We start from the raw sequence: 13,467 nt of genomic DNA on the forward strand, positions 1-13,467 counted from the left end.
TCCTAATTAAAAATATCCCAAGGCTCTCACCATTGGAATACTGCCAAAGAACCACTTTTCTCCCTTCTAGTTGATTTCCAATTTCAGTAATATAAAAAATATCCCAAAATAAACTTCATAATGAATAGTATATTTCAATCTGCACTCAAAGAGTACTGAAAAGATTATTTTAAAATAATTTGTATCTTTTAAATAATTATTTTAAAGAATCATTACTAACTTATGTACACATGTGAGGAAACAATCTTTTTATTTTATAATGCATTGAAAATAAATATGCAAACATATTACATAGAAGTGTGTCAGTATCATCTGTACTGCAAATATATTTATGTCCTAGTGCTCTACCATGTGGGCATACTTTGTATCCCCTAGTGAATGCAGTCATTTCTGCTGTGATGGGAAACTTTCTAATTTTGGAATCGCCACCATCGATGGAGAACATAAGTATGGCCATACTGGGTCAGACCAAAGGTCCATTCAGCCCAGTACCCTGTCTACCGACAGTGGCCAATGCCAGGTGCCTCAGAGGGAGTGAACCTAACAGCTAATGATCAAGTGATCTCTCTCCTACCATCCTTCTCCACCGTGTGACAAACAGAGGCTAGGGACACCATTCTTTGCCCATCCTGGCTAATAGCCATTAATGGACTTAACCTCCATGAATTTATCTAGTTCTCTTTTAAACCCTGTTATAGTCCTAGCCTTCACAACCTCCTCAGGCAAGGAGTTCCACAGGTTGACTGTGCGCTGTGTGAAGAAGAACTTCCTTTTATTTGTTTTAAACCTGCTGCCCATTAATTTCATTTGGTGGCCCCTAGTTCTTATATTATGGGAACAAGTAAATAACTTTTCCTTATTCACTTTCTCCACACCACTCACGATTTTATATACCTCTATCATATCCCCCTTTAGTCTTCTCTTTTCCAAGCTGAAAAGTCCGAACCGCTTTAATCTCTCCTCATATGGGACCTGTTCCAAACCCCTGATCATTTTAGTTGCCGTTCTCTGAATCTTTTCTAATGCCATTATATCTTTTTTGATATGAGGAGACCACATCTGTATGCAATATTCAAGATGTGGGCATACCATGGATTTATATAAGGGCAATAAGATATTCTCCATCTTCTTCCCTATCCCTTTTTTAATGATTCCTGACATCCTGTTCACTTTTTTGACTACCACTGCACACTGCATGGATGTCTTCAGAGAACTATCCACGATGACTCCAAGATCTCTTTCCTGATTAGCTGTAGCTAAATTAGCTCCCATTGAATGGGCAAGGAGCCCCCATTCAAAAAACATTATTAAATATATCTCAACACCAGATATGCTTGGGGTAAAATCACCACTATCACATGGTGAAACTACATGGGCATTTGAAAAGTGTCTCTTTTGCACAACCCATGTTCTTGAAGGATTTGGAGAGTGCTTTCATATGACATGACCTTAAAGTAGAGCACCTGATCCACTGTAGTTGTGACACCTGCAGCCAGTTTCATTTCTCAAGATGTCTGTCTGATTTTGCATCAGAGATGTTCCTAAAACATAATTTTACTAAGTTTGTATAATGTAAGTTATTTTAGGCACCTTAATAGAGAAATTAGGTCAAAGGTAATGCCAAAATGTCCTAAATTCCTTATTTGTCCTTATTCATTTTAGAATCATGTGCTTAAGTGCTGTCATGAACAAGGATGGGTTCCTGAATATGGGATAGATACTGCAAAGAGAAAGATCCAAGCCATGAAGTTCACATCCAAATCCTACTTGTCACCAAGTTTGGTGGAGAAGGGGATGTTCAGTTTTTCAGCTCTGAATTATGCCCCATCTTTAAAACTGAATTACAATAATACATTCTTTTTTTAATAGTTCCAATTAATTTTCAGGCCCTTTCTGATGATCACCTTTGTGATGCCTTAAACATACATACACACAGACAAATAGATGTTCAGTCAGGACAATGAAATGATCCTGTGCAAGGATATCAATGAGCAGCTCCCAGTGTCTGCGGCTCGCCGTTCCCAGCCAATGGGAGCTGCAGGAAGCGGTGCGGGCCGCAGGGACGTGCTGGCCACCACTTCCTGCAGCTCCCATTGGCCGGGAATGGCGAACCACGGCCAATGGGAGCTGCGGGTGTCTGTGGCTGCAGACGGTCAATGTAAATAAACTGTCTAATGGCCTGACAGCAGATTACCCTGACAGACCACGTGTGGCCCACAGGCTGCAAGTTGCCCACCACTGGTCCAGAGTGTTGCAACCCTGTGACCCAGGAACATCTTAGAGCCAACTGACCCAGGGCACAGAGCAGGTGCATATGGGTTACAGGGATCTCCCGAGTCTGGTATGTACATCCTAGTTCACCAAAGACTGTCATGTGAGGTCTCAAATAAAAGCTGGTGTCACACTGATCATCTATATCATTATAAAACACATGCATGGATGTTGTATAAGGAGTTATGTAAATATACTGAAAAATATGTTCTTATACTAAATGTTTATTTATCTGGTTTTGCACATGTAAATTAAGTATCACAATGGGTCTCCTCTCATCAGTCTGAACCAACTGATAATAAAGGATTGTGAAAACTTTGAAGAGAGAAAAGTAACAGCAAAAAGTAAACAGTGGGGATGGGTAGGGGAGGAGAGCCTATCCTGAAGTCCATATCAAAGGTTGCTCTAGTATATTTGGGGAACACCCACTCATCCTTCACCTAGGAAATATATGGACAGCAAGTTTGCTTCATGAAAGAGGGGTCTCAGACAGGCATGGTTGAAAACACTGGAGAGACCTTTGGATGAAATGAGCTTCTTTAGACAAGAGAGTAACTTGGTAGTTAAATTTAGTCTCTAGAAAGCAGATTTTGATTTTGTTTTATAGTTCAACTTTTGTTTCCAATATTCTTACTTACTATCACTTGACTGTTCTTTGATAATATTCTTATTCTTGTTTTCACTATAAATGTATATAAGTGCTGTGTTGGGCAAAGTGATTATACTGAGTTGAATCTTACAAACGGGTTTGTACTGTTCATTTGGGAACAGCAGATGTGGTCATTCTGAGAGTGTTCAGTGGATAAGGGACTGGATATTACAGGAACTCTCAGAGAGCTCAGAGGCTGGTCAGCTCCTATCACTACCTGTACAGAGAGAGAGCAAGGCCTGTGGAAGCCTGGAAGGCAGTGCATGTGTTGCCTGTGGGTGGTGGTTTTACAGCAGGCACAGACAATACTTCCTCATGCAAAGGAAAGGTGATGGTGAGGTGCCTCACAACCTAGGGTACCCCTAGGGAGAGTCAGAAACTCTTATTCACATGAGTAGTTCCATTGGTGGCAACAGAACTATTTGCATAAATAAAAAATATTCATGAGTAATGATAGCAGGGTCAGTCTCTAGGCTGTATTACAATGATCACATAATGTAACTGCTTTTACTTGCATTTGGCATTCTGAAGATAGCAGCTTCCATCTGGCTCAAGTGAATAAAATGTTTACTAGAATTAGATCTGCCTGGGGTCTGCAGTAGGCTTTGTAGTCCTCTCCTGGCTCCCAATCCAGTACAAATTCCCTAGGCCAAAAGGTGTGGGATTGGCTGCTCAATTCCCCCAACCAGGATATAGCTTTGGGCATCCCATGTGAGAAGTGCAGCAGAGCCTGAAGGGATGCACACATGATAATTGCAGGTGGCATGCAGAAAAGTTCTATGAAGTTGCAACATGCTCAGTGCAGATGAAGTGTTAAATTTTAGTAGTAAGCCTCTAGGTAGCTCTATTAAGCATGTACAAATCGTGATTTTCAAAACCTTTTAACTTGACCCAAAATTAGGTGGATTTTTTGACCCCAAGACAACATCCCAGCCAAATTTCAAGTCCCTGCTTCAAATTATGAAAACAATAGAACTTCTCAAAGAAATGGCTGGAAACTATTTTAAACACTGGACAAAGTACCTATTTTCACAAGCCTTATTTTCAGAGATTGCTGAATTATTATCACAAAAATTTAAACAACAAAACAAAAACACAAGCAACGAGCAAGTATGGAAAATTTCAGCCCAAGTGGTTAAAATTAAGCAAATTCATAAGTAACTGAATACAGTGACTTATAACATAAAGTGTTAGACATCCTTAACTATGGCATCGCCACCAGCTCCACCTAAAACAGTAGATTTAATCTATAAGAATGAAAGAATTAAAAGCTGTTACATAAATGACAGGAATCTTTATGCTATTATGCCATTACTTAAGTAGAATCCATCTGATGGATACCTGGAACAGAATTTCTAACCCTACATGAAAAATTAAAGCAATGACCACTTTTCAAAGAGATTCTTGTTTCTTTCGTCTTGCTTTGTTGATGTATCCTTAAATATGTAAACCAGGGGAGTACATTTGTGTGAGACAATTCAGAATCTATTCAGAAAAATCCTAACCTCTCACTGTAGTCCTAAGTGAGAAATATAGCAACTAGAATATCAATCACATTTTAATTAAGTCTGTAAGTCACTAGGCAAGGCTGACTATGTATTTTATACTTATATAAATTTGTTATAGATTTAATTGAATCCCATATGACCAAACATTTCAAATATATCTATACTCAAACAAGAAATTAAGCAGTGATTTAATTTTGGTTATAAAACCAGCATTCTGTGTGTAATAACTTAACTTAATTTTAAAGAGAGATGGTTGGTTTTGGTTTTTTGTTTTAAATTCACTATGCTCGTTTAATTCAATTTTGCTACATTTATTTATATTGCTCCAGATTCAAGTAGCATAAATTAAAAGTATACAAATAAAAAGTGAGTCCTGAGAAATCCTACAGAATTAAACAGCAAATCCAGCTTAACTTGACTGACTTCAACTAGACTTCTCATCTGAGCCAGGCTAACAGGTCCAACTGGGCAGAAAAACCTCTGATTTTTCAGAAACTATATATTACTCCTATGCTTAATCCTGCTATGAGTGCAGGGGACTGGACTAGATGACCTCTCCAGGTCCCTTCAATATGATTCTATAACCCCCCAGAATCTTTTTTTCATAGCAAGTATTAAATATGTGCAGACTACTACCCCACAGGAAGTTATCTAAAACTTTACAGATTTGGCTCCCAATGTTTGAAGGACATCACTGGACCTGATATTAAGGGTCTGATCCAAAGCCTATTAAAATGAATGGCATCTTTTTATTGACTTCAATGGGTTTTCTACTTTCTCCTGTGTCTACCTATTCTGTGTTAAAACATTTTTGCCAGAATTCTCTTAGATACGAGTCCTATAATAGCCTTTTCAACTAATTAGAATACATTTCTACCCTTTTTTGATATTACAGCATTGGCAACTTTGATTCATGCAAGATATACTGCATATTTATATTTCGCATTGCTTTGGCAAGTTTATAGTTTATTTTGCCTTTTAAAGATATTATTCATTTTGTGCTTTGATTTTTATGAATTACAAATATTTTTGCATGTGCTTCTGTTGTTGCCTAAAACCCTTAAAAATATTACACCTTAGAAGCTCATTCTAATAGCAAACTTTTACTAAACATCTGGACTTAACTCAAAAACTCAGATTTATTTTAAAAACAGGATATCAATTTTATGTAAAAAGAAAAGGAGTACTTGTGGCACCTTAGAGACTAACCAATTTAGGTGGACTCCTCCTGAAGGTCGAAACAGCAGACTGGACTTCTACATACCTTCTCTTTTTGCGAATACAGACTAACACGGCTGTTACTCTGAATTTTATGTAACTTTATTTAAACATGTTTTCTTCTTTCTTTTCTAAGGAATGAACTTCCACTGACTCACTAATATTACAATCCAGTTAACTAATGGATTTTTCCTAATAGTCAATTTAGATAAGCTTGGAGGGGAAAAAAAACAAAACAACTCCACAGTGTTTTCATCAAATCCTTATCTATCTTGAATTTTTGATGCAAATCAAAGAATATGGTGAGTGCTCAGATTTTAGACATTTTAATTTCTGGTTTTTCTACTCCAGTTTAAAGACTCATTTGCAATTTATGGACAAAATTACCAGAGAGAGAAAAAAAATGTTGCTTTGATTCAGTCAGATAGGCCCCAAACTAGCAAGCACCTATTCACATGTGTAACTGTATTAAGGCACAGGAGTACTTGTGGCACCTTAGAGACTAACAAATTTATTAGAGCATAAGCTTTCGTGGGCTACAGCCCACTTCATCCGATGCATAGAATGGAACATATAGTAAGAAGAGATTTTATCTCATATATATATATATATACACACATACATACACACACACACACATACAGAGAAGATGGAAGTTGCCATACAAACTGTAAGAGGCTAATTAATTAAGATGAGCTATTATCAGCAGGAGAAAAAACTTTTGTAGTGATAATCAAGATGGCCCATTTAGACAGCTGACAAGGTGTGAGGATCCTTTACATGGAGAAATAGATTCAAAATGTGTAATGACCCAGCCACTCCCAGTCTCTATTCAAACCCAAGTTAATGGTATCTAGTTTGTATATTAATTCAAGCTCAGCAGTTTCTCGTTGGAGTCTGTTTTTGAAGCTTTTCTGTTGCAGAATTGCCACCCTTAAGTCTTTTACTGAATGGCCAGAAAGGTTGAAGTGTTCTCCAACTGGTTTTTGAATGTTATGATTCCTGATGTCAGATTTGTGTCCATTTGTTCTTTTGCATAGAGACTGTCCGGTTTGGCCAATGTACATGGAAGAGGGGCACTGCTGGCATATGATGCCATATATCACATTGGTAGATATGCAGGTGAACGAGCCCCTGATAGCGTGGCTAATGTGAGTAGGTCCTATGATGGTGTCCCCTGAATAGATATGTAGACACAGTTGGCATCGGGCTTTGTTGCAAGGATAGGTTCCTGGGTTAGTGTTTTTGTTGTGTGGTGGCTGGAGAGTATTTGCTTCAGGTTGGAGGGGGGCTGTCTGTAAGCGAGGACTGGTCTTTCTCCCAAGCTCTGTGAGAGTGAGGGATCACTTTTCAGGATAGATTGTAGATCTTTGATGATGCAGTGGAGAGGTCTTAGTTGGGGGCTGAAGGTGACACGAAAGCTTATACTCTAATAAATTTGTTAGTCTCTAAGGTGCCACAAGTACTCCTGGTCTTTTTGCGGATACAGACTAACACGGCTGCTACTCTGAAACCTGTATTAAGGCAAGCAGTCCTATTGCCTTCAACCAGGCTATTCAAATCAGTGAAGTTACTCGTGTGTGTTAATTTTTTTTTTTGCAGGATTGGGGGTCCTTAATTAATAACAATGAATAGGCAACACAGAGGAACACCAAGCACCATCTCAATATGATTTTTTCATTACATTCTGATATAATGAACCTCATTAATACTGAGGTGACAGCATCACAAGTAATATACAAGTATCAAAGTTCAGTTACTATGAAAAGTTTCAAGGACATCAAAAATATTTGGATAAGCAGGAATTCAGAGTATTGGATAGCTATGTGATTCATGTTGAGGGATATAACCAAAATGTGGATGAGTTTCAAAGTAGAGGAGATTGGATAACTGGAAAATTACTATACTGGATTTCAGCATTGAGAAAGTGAGGATTTGAGTAAAGAAATAATGTGAACCAATGGTACCATAGAGTATTTATAGCTCCTTGTAAAATGAAATAACATTCAGTATACTCAACAATAGACTGAAATAAGACAAAATAATTCTTTCATAAGATGAAAAAAAGGATTAAGAAGCTATTTTTCTTCACAGCATTGTGCAATTAGAGGATGAAACTGGACATCAAATCACAAACCCCAGTGAACAATACATTCATTAGCAGAATGAGACACATGTACACAAGCCCTGCAAGCCATTAGTCATAAATATGAAACCTGCGAACAGTTATACACATAAGTAGCTACATTCATGAGAATAGTCCTGCTAAAGTTACTCACGCATAGTACTGCAGGCTCTGATGCCAAGAGCTTGATCCTGTGAATGCTACCATTTAAAATGCAAGCAGTCCCACTGAGTTAGAAAGGACTGCTTACATGACTAATGAGGTGCTAGATTCATCCCTCAGATATTACCATTCTTTAAAAGGCTCTGCTGCAAATAATTATGAATTTCCTCCAAATTTTTTTTCTTGGAAATAAGTGATAGTTGCCTCAACTCTTATAGTACAGGTATATATAAAATTATGTTTTACTACCTTAGAAATTCCTGAACTATACTATTGCTAACTAACAGTTTGTATAGCTTTTATTAAAAAATATGTTAGCTCATAAAATAACGTCCATACTCCCCATATATCTAAATTGTATTATAAAATGAGTATTGTGCATAAAAAGGTTATTTTATGACAACTAAATTCTGCATCAAAAATAGATTACATTTGTTTAGGTACAATCCACAGTGTTATCAAAAAATACAGCTATAATATTTTATATGAATGTAAAGAAAATGCAAACAAAAAAGTACAGAGAAAACACACATTTCTCATTAGAAATGTCAATTAAAAATGAAATAAGATTCCTCCATATAAAAATCAATCAACTTTTCAAAGATGTTTGTCATACACATTAGAACCACACAGAGCAATAAACTAACTGCAATATATTCTCATATCAGGTCATTACCCCACTAAAACCAGTCATGTGTTCCTATAACTAATATAAAAATTGCTAATAATGTCAGCAGCATTCTGAAATTGTGGAGACAGCCTGGGGTTTGGGGTTACAGCAGGTGACTGAGCCAGGATTGCATTTACAGCTCTGCTGCAGACTTATTGTGTGACCTGAGGCAAGCCACCCTCTCTCTTTGCCACAGTTTAGCTATGAATTTAAATAACCATAATACAAATCCTACCTCAGTAAAATGTTGTGAAGCTGGGTTAATTAGCATTTGTAAACCACTTTGAGATCCCTCAAATGAAAAAAAAAAATCTCTACAATAGCTAATTGTTACAATAGTCTACTAGTCACACAAATGTGCATCCAACATGTGGAAAAGTGAGGTTTAGTTGCTCTGAAGATTCTCTTTTTTCATTTGTATTATTCATCTGGCTCAAACAAACGCAATTTAAGGAATAAGACTATAAACCTTTTTGGAACTCTCCAAAAAAGGAAAGTTTTGTTTTACACCATTGACACACTGAAGCCCACTACAAAAGAATATTTTGTTCACTTTTCCTTAAAATTAAAAACATCACAGATTTTAAAACAAACTATTTTGTGTCTTAATGAATAGAGTGTAACTTTTAATTTATTTAGTGTGAACCGCTGTGCTGCAAACTAGAATGGAGGGCGGGGGTGGGGGGGGTATATTTCCATGACAGCATTTACTTTTGCTTCTTGAACTGGTAAACAAGGGTGAAAACAGCAAGTTTTATTAACTATGTATTTCTGTCTTTTTATTCCGTGCATTAAGTAATGCCAGTCTTCCCACGCTGAAAGCGAGCCGCTCTTTTATAAAATGCTTTTACTCAAGCTCTGTTAAATCAGCTAGTCCAGTTAAAGTTCTGAGCATGCCCTTCTGTGCCAGACTCGTGGATTATCTTAAAGTAACAGCACTCTAAAACATAGCACAAGATGTGTGTCAGCCTTAAGTTTCTATTTACAATATGGAAACCCCCCGAATGGAATTTTACAATCCGCTGCATGATGGCTATTGTAAACTGACCCAGCCTCAGCGGCCCAGGCTGGCCATTTTCACAGGGACAACTTTCCCCCCCTGCCTGCAGCTCCGGCCTTTCAGAGTTCCTTGCTACCGAGCGAGCAGCCTGTCCTCAGCCAAGGCTTGTCTCTCCTTAGCTATGCTCCAAGCACAGCAGGTTGTGACCTACTGCGGCTGGGGGACACACACACACAATTGGGACAGTCACAATGACTATCTCCATCTCCGCCCCCTCTCCGAAGGTCCAAGCCTAGTCTCCTAACGCTGCTACCTTTGCACCGGTCCAGCCTCGCTCAGCGGATGGTTCCCACATTCGTCTGCCAGCCTCCCCCCATCTCTGGCCATTTGCCCCAACCCCCTCCCCCCGCCCCAGAACGCGCAGGACCCCCTTGGAGCTCCCTGCAGCCCGCCAAGAACCTCCCCCCGCTGCGGAAACCCCCTCAGCACGGACCCAACAAATCGCCCCGTCTCTCCCATTCCCCCACCCCCGGAGAGCAGCTCAAGGTCACCTAATGACAAAGCCGGCAGCACCTGGAAGGGGGAGCCTGCTGCAAAGCCGCTGGCCACAAACACCTGCCGCAGGAGGGATCCCCTGCTTTGCACTGGGGGGTTGTGGAAGGGTTGGCGCTTGATACCCCGCCGCCCCTGCCCGGCCCGCCAGTGCTGCAGGATCGGAGCCGGAACGGAAAGTTCCTTCGCTTACCTGGGCTGGGGACTGAGGAGCGCGCGCCTCAGAAGTGAAGCTGCTGGCCGGCCGGCCGGGGCGGGCGCGCGGATGCTGCTGCTGCTGCTGCAGCTGTTGCTAAGTCACACAGGCGGCTGAGCAAGGGTCCGCTCAAAGCGCCAGCATCCCCAGCAGCAAGCGGCGGCGCCCGGGGATTCCTCGGCTGCACGACGCCTCCTGCTGCTGCTGCACCATCCTGCTGCGCCCTGCTGCTGCGCTCTGGCATTCCACCGCCAGCCTCAGCCCAACTTTGGCGGGCCCGACGTGAAGGGGGAGCCCTGCAGGACAAACAGATCCTCCGCCCTCCGGGGAAGATTCCAGCCCTGCCCCATGGCAGGCAAGGAAACGCCTGGCAGGCCCAGTGCCAGGGAGAAGGGTTGGCTAAAGAAGGGGGACTCTAATTGCCACTCACTACCCACTGTTCCCATTGGCACAGAGCTTCCCCAAGGGGGTCAAGGGAGAGAAGGGGGGCTGCTCTGGGTGCTACTGGAGAGAGGATGTGTACCAGAGGGAAGGGGATCACCATCCCTCCATTTTGTCATTTCCGCTGGGACAGGGGATAAGAGGGAGGCTGGGTGTCCACCCTGCAAGGGGAGCAATGGTAATCATTATTATCTAAGGGCTATTAGGACTTGGATGCATCCAATCATTTTCTTCTTTAGGAGAGAATTCAGGGGACATGTGGCAGAGGTGGAGGAATGGGGAGTGCTCCTGCCCAGCTGGATTTCCCCCGTTTAACCTGGGCCCTGCTCTAACCCCTCTTTTCCAATGCTCCATTCAGTAGGTCACCCATTCACACAGGCTCCTGATCCCAAAGGCACGGGCAGGGTATTTCTGAGACTGGGATGCTATTTGTTTTCACTTCACTCCTATATCTGCATATGGAGCAAAGAAACACAACCAATAAAGTGGACTGGGGAAGGGGAACCCTGTGACATCTTTCAGAGGGGTAGCTGTATTAGTCTGTATCAGCAGAAAGAAGGAGGACGACTTGTGGCACCTTAGAGACTATCAAATTTATTTGAGCATAAGCTTTTGTGGGCTAAAGCCCACTTCATAAGATGCATGCAGATGAAAATATAGTAGGAAGATTATATATACACACACCCCATGAAAAAAATGAGGGTTGCCATACCAACTCTTAATGAGACCAATGAATTAAGGTGGGCTATTATCAGCAGGAGAAAAAACAACTTTTGTAGTGATAATCAGGATGGCCCCTTACATCTTTAATTGTTACCATACAATATATGGGTACCGCCTCACAATTTTATCCTCTCACATCTGTGATTTTATCACAAATAGATTTTTACAGTAGCAGACAGAAAATCATATCACACTTTGACCTTTGAAGCACTACTTCCATCCATGAAAGAGGGGATTTAATTGTGTAGTTATCACTACCATCACTGGAAGTTTTCCTATCATTTCCATGCCTAATAAGGGCCTGACTCAATGTCCATACAAATCAGTGGGAAGAACCCCATTAAACTTCAAGGGGTGATGGATCAGGCCTTAAGACAACAGACCTGTGCATACACTAAATAACATGGTACTGTATCCAAGGCACCCTGAGATGTAAGTACAGTTATTTGTAATACACATTGCAAGGGTGGGTGGGTGGGTGGGTGTGTTAGACATTTCCCACCAGCACAGACTACATGTCACTTAGAGCTGGTCAAAAACATTAAAAATTTGCATTTTTAATCCAAATTTTGAATTTTGTTAATAACAAGATAGAATTTTTGTGAGTTTTCTCAAAAATATGACCCCTTTTTCAACCAGCTCTGTTAACATTTGGTGATTTAACCAAGCCTCCCTAGTAAAAACTGTACTGTAGCATTTATCTTTTCCCCCACAATATGTATTAAGCTATTTCTTTTAGTAGCTTAACTGAGGATCTGTATTTACAATCCATGATAAACTGACTGGATATTCTAGGGCTCTTCAAGCTCTAAGGCCTTGTCTATGCTAGAGAAATTTGGTGTGCTGACCATTCTTTGGTCCCTGTAGCATGCTTCTAACACCCTATTGGCTAGACTTTCAGCACCCACCAGCTCCCTTATCCATAGATGCTGGAACTAGGAGTTTTGGAGGTGCTGCCACACCCCTTGGCATGAAGTGGTTTCCATTACATACAGGGTTTATAGTTTGGTTCAATGGCTCCCAGCACCCCCACTATAAAAATTGTTCCAACACCCCTGCTCTTATCTGTCCACATGTGCCCATGTATATGTAACACCGACAGACCCCGATCGTCAGCAGGCAGGATCGAACCTGGGGTCTCTGGAGTTTAGTGCATGAGCCTCTATTGCAAGAGCTAAAAGCCAACTGCCTCTTTAGGTGACTGTAGAGCAGACTCAATCTCTTTTTCTCTCTCTCTAAGTGGTCTCAGTGCCACTAGATGGGACGGAGCACCACACTCAGGTAGGGTGTGGATTTTTAATCTCTCCCTCTCTCTCATGCACACACTCTCACATTCACACTCTCTCTCCCCCAATGGTGCTGAGGCTATCATACCACAACTTGAGTCAGTTGCTTGAAAATCTGTCTGCCAAGAGAACAAACAATTCACTGTATTAGCAACAATTGCTACGTGCTACTTCATGATCTGCATGATATATCCCAGTCCCATCGCAGCTGTTTTAATATATGTGCATAAAACATTTCTAATTTGGCTAGTACACCTTCTGCAGGCTGTGCTAAGATAAATTAGAACCTACACACAGGGGCAACAGTTTGTCTGACTAACTAGGAATAATTTGCAGAAAGTCTTTCTGCCTTCTCCCTTTATGGTATCAGGAGCACTGCACTATTTTGTATTAGATAAAATACAACAGAAATAAAATCAATAATTATTTAATACATAATTAAATAGTAAAGGACCAGTCACTGAAAGTCCACTTATGTCTCCATCTTGCTTTCAGTTTACCAAAAGCACACTCCACCACCATCCTTCGTCTGCTGAGAGTAGGCTGGCTTTACATACTCAGGACATAGTTTCAGAAGCCAACGGAAATAATGGCTATACTGTGAATGACTGTGGAGATGGAAACATCCTCAGTGTTGTTGTTGATGGAAGAATTTCTCTTCTGATC

The 13,467-nt window shown here is 40.7% G+C and overlaps 1 protein-coding gene across 3 annotated transcripts in view; it reads right to left on the reverse strand.

Moving 5' to 3' along the window:
- The window catches only part of ATP2B2 (ATPase plasma membrane Ca2+ transporting 2), a 748,369-nt gene extending 737,785 nt beyond the window's left edge, over nt 1-10,584 (reverse strand). For all 3 annotated transcript variants that reach the window (XM_048858215.2, XM_048858209.2, XM_048858213.2), the window contains exon 1: nt 10,349-10,584. The gene's annotated coding sequence lies outside the window, so the exon portion shown is untranslated. The remainder of the gene's footprint in view (nt 1-10,348) is intronic.
- Nucleotides 10,585-13,467: the final 2,883 nt, after the last annotated feature.

This window comes from Caretta caretta, chromosome 7 (genome assembly GCF_965140235.1).
Source record: "Caretta caretta isolate rCarCar2 chromosome 7, rCarCar1.hap1, whole genome shotgun sequence".
NCBI lineage: Eukaryota > Metazoa > Chordata > Testudines > Cheloniidae > Caretta > Caretta caretta.